Source organism: Saccostrea cucullata, unplaced genomic scaffold (genome assembly GCF_032062105.1).
Source record: "Saccostrea cucullata isolate Sc308-1 unplaced genomic scaffold, CSIRO_AGI_Scuc_v1 ctg824, whole genome shotgun sequence".
Classification (NCBI taxonomy): domain Eukaryota; kingdom Metazoa; phylum Mollusca; class Bivalvia; order Ostreida; family Ostreidae; genus Saccostrea; species Saccostrea cuccullata.
Window position 1 is genome coordinate 188,446 of NW_026923345.1, and position 11,555 is coordinate 200,000.

An 11,555-nucleotide genomic window follows, 5' to 3' on the forward strand; every position below is an offset into this window, starting at 1 on the left:
CTAACCCCAAAGGTAAAGTTTGTAATTTTCAGTTTCATTTTCATGTATTTAGAGTATTTTTTAAATAGTTGTAAGAAGAAATGATAATAGTCTTTAGTATTTGCTACAATTTAGAAGAAGTTACATAATGGATAGATTATTTTGAAGATTAAAGGTGGGCACAAAACCTTTGACTTCTTTATATAACCAGGTCCAGTGCAATCACTAGATTTAGCTACGTAGGTAGAATTACCTACGTAGCTTTATTTACCTACCTCAGGTAGCTTTATTTAGCTATTTCAATGTAACTTTTCAAAATTTTATTTTTTATTTAAAAGAGACAAAAAATCGCAATTAAGAGACTATTGATATTCATACTAGGGAGGCTTATAAAAACAATCCAAAGCAGAGATAGTTTAAACATTGCTGCGTTTGGACAATTTAGAGCAAAACATGTAATTCCATTGTTTGATTACTGTCTTCTTTCTCATGCGTGCGGTGAGGCATGACTGAGTATGATTACTTCACATTGTGCTGAATGATTACTGACCTATTATCGTGTTAAACGGAACTGGACTTCTTTTTCATTTCATTCAAGGAGTAACTGTTCTAACTGTCATACCATACATGTTAACCTATTGTGATGAAAAAGAGGGAGATTCAGACCTCAAAAGCGGTAGCATTGCGCGCGTGTTGTTTAACGCTTGGATTATCGATATCTTTCATGTAATATACATGTATATTATAAGCCTTAAATGAAATCAGGTACCTACACTAATTAATCTTAAATATCAACAGCAAAGAAGAAGACAGAAACACCTTAAGTTTGACATGTACAAATTCAAATATTTTTCATGCTCATCTGGTACTTTACTTAGCCTTGTGAAGAGTGATCTTTGCTGATTTAGCCTAGAAGCAATAATTCAAAATATTCATTCAGTTTTTAAACAAAACAAATGATAAAATGGTTTAATCTAGATCTAAAACAAGTTCCTATCTTTCGTTATATAAATCAGATTTCCCGCGATGATCGAAAACGAAAGTAGAGATGTGCAACATGGCTTGGTCAATCGAGTGATTTCTATTGACTTTATTGATAAAGTTGTGAGCTTCTGTGCTTTTAAAAACGATGTCAAATGTTTTCATCTAATTCTTAAAAGCTGTATCTCCTTTTTCATGGCAGGGATGTTGATTAATTTATCGTAACCAATGTAATCACTGGTAGTCTTGTGTTGTTGTCGTTGTCAAATCCGTGCTTGAAATCTAAGTACAAAAAAAGCGTTTGTATGATTCCGAGTCAAATCACGCGATATCTAGCGAGATTTTATGAGAGTGGCTTCAAAAATGGATAAAGCGAACCAAAAATACTTTAGACGAAGCTTTTGTAGAAAAAGATTTCTGCATTAAATCGGTAGGCGGGAGATGGAATGAAAAAGCGGTAGACTCCCGCCTAAATCGGGAGAGTTAACATGTATGGTCATACATAGCCCCAAAACTTTCAGAACTTTGATTGCAGTTGCGCAGAAAGACATTTATTCAAGAATGATTTTTTCCTGAATTGTTTTCAGATGAGTTCAAAGTTGAAAATGATCACTGCATCAAAAGGATATTTTCCACACACCCTGAGAAAAATGCTTTTTTATAGAAATAAATTGATTTGGTAGCTAAATAAAGCTACCTCAGGTAGGTAAATAAAGCTATTTAGGTAAATCAAGCTACGTAGCTAAATCTAGTGATTGTACCAGACCTGATAACATGTCCAGCATAATCAGTTAGTTGAATAACTTCATTTAGATATGTAGCTAGAATTACCTACCGTAGCTTTATTTAGCTACCTCAGTAGCTTTATTTGGCTATTTCGATGCAACTTTTCACATTTTTCCTTTTTAATTTAAAAAGACAACAACAAAAAATCGAAAATAAATGTTTACAGTTACTATTAAGTACACGTATTCATGATATGGATAATTTAAAAAAGAATCCAAAGTAGAGATAGTTTAAACATAACAGAAATTGAGCCATCATGGCATACCATAACTATTCTCTTCCATTTCTGGCGATGAAGACAAGAGAATATCTCATTAAAATATTGACCAATGTGAGTAAAGCATACTCAGAAAATGAACTTTGATGTGACCTTTCAAAACTGAATCGCAGTTAAAGAAATAGTTTTGTTTACTGGTGATGTGAATGGTTGTGAATAGGGTTTTGCTCCACCAGCTGTGCAGGCTGATATGATATATGCTTCCTGTAAACGTATAGCCAATACTGGTAGTATTATATATCTTTATAAGATATTAATTTTATACACATGGAATGAACTAAAAATTTAGATTATTGACACAAAGTATTTGTGTTCTCTATGATAAGTTGATGGCTCATTAAAGCTCACTTTTAGGGAGGGAGGGTGTATTAAAACAAACCATCAACTTCTCATTAGAGAATAGACACAAAGTAGAAACAACTACTGTATCTGTACACTATTATTGAACTTCAGGTCAGTTTTACAGTGTGACTTTTGTGCACTACTTCCTGACTATAGGGTCTATATCTGTGTGTATCAGCCATGGTCCTTTAATGGCTCTCTCACTTATAGAGAGCTTGTAATTTTAGATCAAGGAATTTAAAAAATGTACAATATTGATCTTACTTCACTTATTAGTTGGGTTAAATAGATAGTTATGATCAAGGCTTGCACATTTAACAAGTAGATGAAGTTTGACAAATTAAATAAGTCATATTGAATTAATTGTGAAAAAGTGAATCAGAGATGCACAGTTAGTTCAACTAAGTTTTATCGCCAGAGCCAATATTTTCTTCCTAGAAATTTTTCTAAAAATCCTGGTCATTTTGATAAGAGAGGGGATAGGGGGCTAATGATTAAGATCCCCCAACTAGAAACAATTTGTCCCAGTCTAGTTTCCACAACTTTAAAATTATGGGTCTGGTGTTGATTTCCAGGATGTGTACAGGGTTTTCATCAGTAGACAGTGTCACACAGTATCATACTGGATCCAGGCTTGAGGGGCAACATTTTGTATTATAAATTCATTTAGAATTTGTCTTCTTTTTGTTTTCATGCACCGGAAGAACAAAAATGGCATCTAACACAAATCAAATATAGTTATACAGTCAGAAGATATAGTATAAACACTAAACAGAAAAAAGCATCATTGCAATTACTCACAGCTTACAAAACACTTTAAAAGAAAACAAATAAAAAAACAAAACAATATATAAATTTGAATTTCATTAGTTGCTTTTTACAGAAACAGTGTACTATGTGTGTCACATAATTATATGATATTATTTCCTTCATCAAATATCAAATTGTTATTTGTATACCGGTAATATCAATTTCTTCCTGTGATATATATATTGGATGAAAAATATATGTTCTATAATTTGTACTTTTTATTTACCAGTTTTTCTGTTTGATTTCTACTTTTTTTATTGTGAAAATACACAAGATATTAAATGGTTAAATATACTATGACATCAATGGGTAGAATTAATCAACATGATCATAAATAATCTAATAATCTCTTTAAGTTTATTGCATAATACATCCAAATAATAAATAGTTTATGCATAAAATACATATATGAATCAACAAGAGATGACAATGCCTACATAAATTTGTATAAACTTTGCTCACTTTTATTATTATAGCATTTCCTGGATTTAACAGCTAAAGTCCAACTGAAAATTGTCAATACACATGTAGTAATTTAAGTTCAGCACTTTAATTCAAAACTTTAGTGTCATAAAATAAAAATCTCAAAGCTTAAAAATAAAATGATTTAAAAAATGTTTTAATTGTGCTTCTATGAAACTCCTAGACCTGTTTATCAAAAATAGTCTTTGAGTGATATTCTGATCAGGGACGTATTCTGAGCCTTAAACTGGTTCATGGTTCACCAGAGTGACTTGGGTAAAAGGTGTGTAGTGACCTTCATCAAAGTTTCAGCTAAAAAGTTCAAGGTCAGAAGAGCTTCTGTGTGTGACGTCATTGTCCAGAGAATATTTCCTTCTCTAAATTGGCTCGATCAACTTGATAATACCTAAAGAAGTATCTTAATGTGGAGTGAGAGGTCAGATGTTAATGTCAAAGCCAACCATTCTGTAAATCCTTTGTTTGAGGTATATTCTGCCTTTGGAGAAGTTAAGTGCCCAATGAATTCAAGATGTGCAAAGTTTGAACAACAATAAAATCAGATTTTTCGCATTCTCCATGTATGATTTTTTCAGCAACATATTTAATTCTGGTAAACATTGATTCAGCAAAAAATCAAATTCTTATACTTGTACTTCAAAAAGCAAATAGTCTCTTCCTTAAACAGCAAGTTTAAAACTGTCTAGATCGAGTTCTGTCACTTAGTCTGATCCATGGAGAAAATGTGACCTGGATTTGTTTAATTCATTAATATTAATTATAGGCCCTACAAACATGTTAAGTATTACCCTAAAATTATTCCAGCTTTTATCATATATCTGTGAAAATATGAATACACTGTACTAAAAGCATTAACCATGTTAACCCTGCTTCAATTAGTAAGGCCAAAATAAAAAATACTCTTGTTTCCTGTCACCTGACCTACCCTACATTTTACCCTCCGACCCTAAAAGTTTTTACTACATTTTTATTTTTTGGGTAACTATTTTTCTAAAATACTGAAGTCGACCAACGATATTTACAGAAATAATACATCACAAGTGTACAGGATACTTTTACTTTATAAATCTTGATTAACAAACTTGCTTTGTAAACTGTTAACATATCATTTTCTTGTTATTACATGCTATATGTGAGTTTTGAAAATCTCAAAATACCAGTAATCCTGAGTATATTTTCTTTTGGCCTAACAGGTTGTTTTAGTGCACCATATAAATAACATGATTAAGCACTTTCAAGTCCAGTAATCCTGATACTGCAGTGTTTTAGCTATTTTAAGCACTTTCAAGTCCAGTAACTTTTCCTTACATAATCAGACTACCCTATAAAAAAAAAATAACAACAAGAAAGGCAGAATGTTTAAATATTTCAGTGCTTGATTTTCCATGTGGTACATTAGTCAAGGATCTAGCAAAACACTGAGAGTTCCAATGACCTTTGTACTTACCCCGGTATATAGAACATAGACCTAAAGCAGAGGGATAAATGCCTTAGGTCTATACATAGGACCAGGGGGGTCTATATGTTGTGGATGTCACTTTTATGTGACATGTTTGTCCATTTTAAATGACTATACCTTGTAAAGCCTTTTGTCATTTTCTTGAATAAGTGCTCGCAGTTCATAATAGTGCAGAAAGGTAAAGAATTGCCAAAGCGAAAATTCAGTCTAATTATTTACATATTGTGATATGTATTATATTTCAGAATATCTGCTTGTTTATTAAAAAAAATATATATATATGAAATTGTTGGAATTCAGAGAGGACCTAAATAGATGTCAATTTAGCTGTTTTTAAAAACTTTGATAAAAATTCTTATTTCTATCCAACTTTGTTGGTCAGAGATAATAAAAGGTTACATGTTCATGATAAGGTACTGGAGGGTTTTATTTGTGTATGCTTGGCATTACAATTTGAACTGCTTAAAGGTAGGGTCACCTAAGAATTCTTTCTCTAGATTTTGTAAACAAGACGTACATGTGCACGAATTCACCCAGGCATTTTTTTTCTGATTCATGTCATAGTGCCTGGGAAGATATCAGGTTATGTCTTTGTGAAATTTTAGAACTGATATTTATGTTCCAACTATTTTATCATTTCATTCAATCACACAAAAACAAGCACAGAAGCTGAAAAATTGTCGAGCATTAATTTTCCCCAGTAAAGTTTAAGACCGTCTATCTATCTATACAATGTATTATTATTCCCCAGGGTTTATTGTTCATTGACAAGTTTGTGAACTAAAAAAAAATGTTTCATATTAAGAAATCTAAAAGAGAATGACATGCAATGATAATGTATGTATTCACATGTATACAGTGCACAACAGCTGATGTGTAAATAATTAAATAGATTATGTTGGAACTGCACAACTAGGATAATTTTTAAATCTTTCAGTTGTCATGTTTGTAGGTATATACATGTATGGTGTCTGAGTTACATGTACATGTGTAATTTATAGAATTGAACTTCTTTTCCCCAGATATCCAGCTAGGGTTTGATGAAATAAAATTATAAGGTGTCCAGGGCCATACATCACAACACAAGAAGCAGAATGAAACAAGATACTGTATTTGGTAAGTTTTTTTTTTTTTTTTAAAGATAGGAAGATAGCAGTTTACAAGCACTGGAGGCCTATGTGCTTATACTAAGACTGGCCTCAAGTCGTGTGCTTAACCTGTTTGAAATTTTAGGGAATATTTGAAGAACCCATGATAAGGCAGCATTGTCAAACTGGACCCAGACTGATATTAGAGATTGGTTTAAAGAAAAGATTCTAGAAAAGGTTTGTTTGCCAAAAAATCTTCTGAAGAGATTAGGATATTACCCAAATTATTTGTAATGTGCATTTAAGATTGCTTGGAGCATTATACTCTAGGGGTCAAAAATGAGAACTTTTGAACTATGAAGCAGCAATTATTGTGATTCGAACAAATTTCATTTTCCAGCTATGTATTTTTGTTTGATACATGTATAATTATTCAGCTTTGTACCATATTAGCATGTGAGTTGATGATGTTTACAAAGTTATTAAGTTACAAGCTTTGATTATGATACATGTATGTAATTTTGTCCTTGGAATTTGATGGTTGCATGCATGTATTTCTAAAAGACAAATCGGGTTGTTGACTGACCTTGTTTAATAACTTGTGACTTCTCTTTACATTTCTCTACTTATTGAAAAGATGAGCATGCATTCCTGGGGCCTTGAACTGTTAAGAATTTCAAATGATAATTATGCTGATAATTTTTGTAGGTTTATCACCTGCTTTCCTTTTTAATGATATATGTTAATAGTAATATTTTTCTATTTTTACTTCTGTATTTACAGAATATTATAAAGATACATAAATACCGACCTTGGCATATCAGTTAAAAAAGATGTCGAAGCCAGATGATCCACTGATATCAGAGGAGGATCCTATTGGAAATCAGGGAGTGGATGAGGATGAAGAAGAAATTGAGGAGTAAGTTTTTATATATAACAGGAAAAATACTTCCTTGGCTATTTCACATGTTAGTTTCTTTTGTGGAATACAAATATTTCACCATCACTGATGTTATTTTTATAGGTAATACATTTTCTGTATGTAATATAGACTATGCCTGATAAAGATGATTTTGATTTCAGACTTTTAGATGTGGAGTGTCAGGCCACCTCAGGGCTGGATATCCGTTACCCACGTAGGAGAGGGAGATACAAACAAGCCATGAAGTCTTTGATACCTATCAGATTTCAGAAAACGTGAGTTAATGGATCCCCCTCTCCATTCTGTTAAGAATACATTTATGTGAAACGTGAATTGTCATCTTCCAGTCCTATATAGAATAAGTAAGAATATCTTGATTGCAATGAATAATTATTTACATGTTCATATAATCCATTTGTGCATGTGTTGTCAAATACTGCGATTTGTTATTTTAAAGTATGCAGGAAATCATATGTTTATTGTGTTATTTGTTTCTATATGCTCAAAGTTAAAGATGCAAAAGCTTAAATGGGCAAATTTGATTTATGAAGTCATAATCTGATGGAAATAAAATTATTATCGTAAAAGATGCCTATGTCTGGAAATGTAATTGTTTACACTTACTCTGTAGGCCTAAGGATGAGTTACCAGAAGCAACTGCTGGCTTCTTTTCACTGTTGACCTATGCATGGCTGACTCCAATCATGTGGAAAGTTAACAGAAAAGGAACAGAATTTTTACAACACATGAGGTGTCCCGACGTCAACCGGGCAGAAATTAATGCAGAAAGGTTGAGGCTTGCTAACGATTTTGAAGTGAACACACACATACACACACACAAAACTTGAAAGCTTAATTTTTCTCAATGTAATTTATGATATAAGAATTCTTGAATCACCCAAGACTTTTTCTGTGTTTTGCAGAAATTTTCACAAATAATTTTGCAGTCATCTCTGGGTGAAAAGGCAAAAAAGATTTTTTTTAATGGACATCTGGTAAAAATCAATGAAAGAAAAGATTTAATGAACATAAAAAAATCTATAAAGTATACTTAATAAATACTTTGAAGTATTGTTTTGGTTTACATAAAGATTTTTGATAGGAAAAAAATTAAATCAAATGTAGCAATATCACACAATATTGTTATATAAAGTGCCTTGCAAATCAAGGTCACTGAAATTTTTTTTAGAATTCTTTATGACTTTTTTTTATACTGGTTACTCCGCTATAAATTTTATAGACTTGAGAGAATATGGAAGAATGAACTGAAGACAAAGGGTCCAGAAAAAGCATCTTTTGCCAGGACTTTGATGAGAGCTGGAAGGACCAGAGTTATTTTTGGGGGGATGACCTTCATCATTTCTATGACCTTTAGTTTTGCTGCACCGGTATGAACTTTAAGTAGAAATGCATTGTTAAAATCGTAAATTTTCTATTGTTATCTTTTCATGATTTACATTACATTTGGCATATATAATCTATTACTGAATTCCTTTGTTGTGCCAGGCCTTTGTGTTGAGGAGGATTTTAGATGACCTTTCAGCTGGTAACAATGACATTGGCTTTGGAATCGGCCTGGTGATTCTAATGGCTGCTATGGAATTCTGTCGTTCCATGTTTTTTGCCCTTGGCTGGGTGACTAATTATACTACAGGTTTGTATGTCATAAGTCAAAGAAATCTAATTTTAGATTCTTACCCCTTCTGCCCTTCTCAAAGTGACCCCCTGTATTTGTGACTGTAATTTAAAAAATAGATTTTTTAAACACAAGAAGTTGCTGTTTTAACATTTGAAAACGTAGAATCAGTTAAAGACCTTGCTAGATTTTTCTACTCTATAATATTGACACTTTATTCTCCTTTTTGCACTCATTGAAATCACTCTTTGTAGGTTTACGCATGAGAGGAGCTGTATTGAGCATGCTGTATGGAAAAATACTTCGACTTCGTGGCTTAAAAGACAAAACAGTTGGTGAAGTAAGTGGCAATCAAACATTTAATGTGTGCAAATACATGTATATGTTGTTTTATTTTTTACACAACTGTAGAGTAGATCATTTCTTAGCTCTTTTTTTTTTTTTTAATTCGGATTAATTTAGCAACTATATGATCTTGAAATAAACTTGATTACCTAATCTAAGAATGATTTTTAAGTTTCTAACATGTACATTCATATGTACTGCTATTTGGTATCATAAAAATTACTCCCTTATAAGACATGTTTTGTAAAAATTGATATTGAGTGTATCTTCTTCTGTACCTGTTTCAGCTTGTGAACATCTGTAGTAATGATGGACAGAGACTGTACGACGCCTTCGCTATTGGCCCTCTCCTGATTGGTGGACCAGTCATTTTATTGTATGGAATTATCTACACAGCATTCCTGATTGGTCCATGGGCTTTTGTGGGCAGTGTTACATACCTCATGTTTTATCCATTTATGGTAATTTTTTCTGAAAAAAAAATAGCTGCCATTATATAAAGAATTTAAGGACACCTGTATAGACTGAAATCTATACTTTTGCCCAATCTGAATTGTACATTTTAAGTGAAAATGAGGTCGTTTTGAAGGCCAGTAAAAATCAACATTGATACATGTACAGTCAAACTTCGTTATCTCGAACCTAATGGGACTGAGAAAAAAACTTCGAGATATCCGAGGATTCGAGATATCCAAGGTGAAATACTTAAAGAATAATTATGTTTTTGGGACTTCAAAATCACTTTGACATATCCATGGTATTCGAGATATCTGAGTTCGAGATACCGAAGTTCAACTGTATTTAATATCAGCTCAGTTTTCATTTGTGATTGTGATATTACAGGCTTTCATTAGCAAATTCACAGCCCGTTTTAGGAGGAAAGGAATTGTCATCACAGATAAGCGAGTAAGCAGGAATACTTCATTAACTGTTCTCTATGTATCTGAAAACTCTCCAAAGTGTCATACCTACATAACAGCAAAGCCTCTTTTACAATGAATTGGTAATTTTCTTAATAATTTTAATTCCGTCATTTAAATAAATATATGTTTAATTAAGAGAAAAGGAATTTGTTTAATAATTACATGCATGGCTGAATATTTGTTTAACTATCTAGGTGAGGATGATGACAGAATTACTGAATTGTATCAAATTGATTAAGATGTATGCCTGGGAAAAATCATTTGCCAAAACCATTGCAGGTTTGTCAAAATTTCAATGAAGTCTCACCATTTTTTCTTACATGTATATGGCCATGCTGAATTCAATGAAATATTGAGATGTTTATATTTACCCAATTATCAATACATGTTGACTTAAAAAGTGATAAATATTGAAGAAAATAAAATCATATGACCAGAGATTCACTGCATTTTGTAGATATAAAGTATATACATGCCACAATACTGTCTGTGACTTTACATTTTATAGTAAAAACCTTTTTATATCAATGAACAATGGATATGGACAGTGCATAAATCAAAGGCTGCAATTAATTTTAAGGATTTATAGGTCTTAGTTGATTATATGGTTTATGTGCAGTACTGTCCAAGAGATTCCTTCGATGCAGTGGTTACAGAAGCTATTAAGTTAATGAACATTAATTCTGATATACGTGTAGATCCCTATACTCTTGTAGGAATCAGAAGTCAGGAGAGAAAAGTGCTGGAGAAGGCGGCGTACATCAACAGTATCAGTACCTCAGTGGCCCCTATGGTCCCCGTCATGGCCTCTGTGTTTGTCATTACAGCCCATGTCATGACGGGGAACCCCCTCTCAGCAGCTCAGGTAGGCACGTGTAATGAACACCTGTAGATGTAAAGATTCCTATGTAAATTAAATCACTCAGGTGACCTATGCGGGTTTTTTTGTCTTGTCTATAATTTTTTTTTTTAATTTTATGCAGCGTTGACTCTTCTTCCCCCTCCAAAGATATGGCAAGATCAGCCAAAAATCAAAAATATCTTCCACTTTATGTCAAGATATTTAGCAGACAGTCCTTTTGCATAATTGTAATGAGCAGTAATCCCTCTACTAAAATTATGAAATTTTCCAACCCAGTGTACAGGGTTACTGTACCAGCGTAGGGATAGGCTGGAAATAATTCAAAACGCATAATATTATGGAGGGGGGATGATCTTTCAAAATTCTTGAATTATGACCAGACCCTATTTAATTGTTCTTACTAACCCCAGCCACATCAATATCCTCCAAAGTGAGACAAAACTGAGACCACTTTTCTGAAAAGTATAAATTATTCTTGGGTATTAAAATTTTTATTTGGTTAAAGAGAACATCTAGAAGTTTTCCAAAAAAAAAAAAAAAAACTGAAATTTGTTTTTACAATAAATTTTTCACACCCAAATTAACCTAAATATTACTCTTAGGTTGCTCTTAATTAAGTTTTATTAAAATGCTTTTTATACCCAGGTTACTGTCAAGGCCCATGG

The 11,555-nt window shown here is 32.4% G+C and overlaps 1 pseudogene; it reads left to right on the forward strand.

The window, feature by feature from the left end:
* Positions 1-11,555, forward strand: part of LOC134263794 (ATP-binding cassette sub-family C member 5-like) — a 22,810-nt pseudogene continuing 11,255 nt past the window's right edge.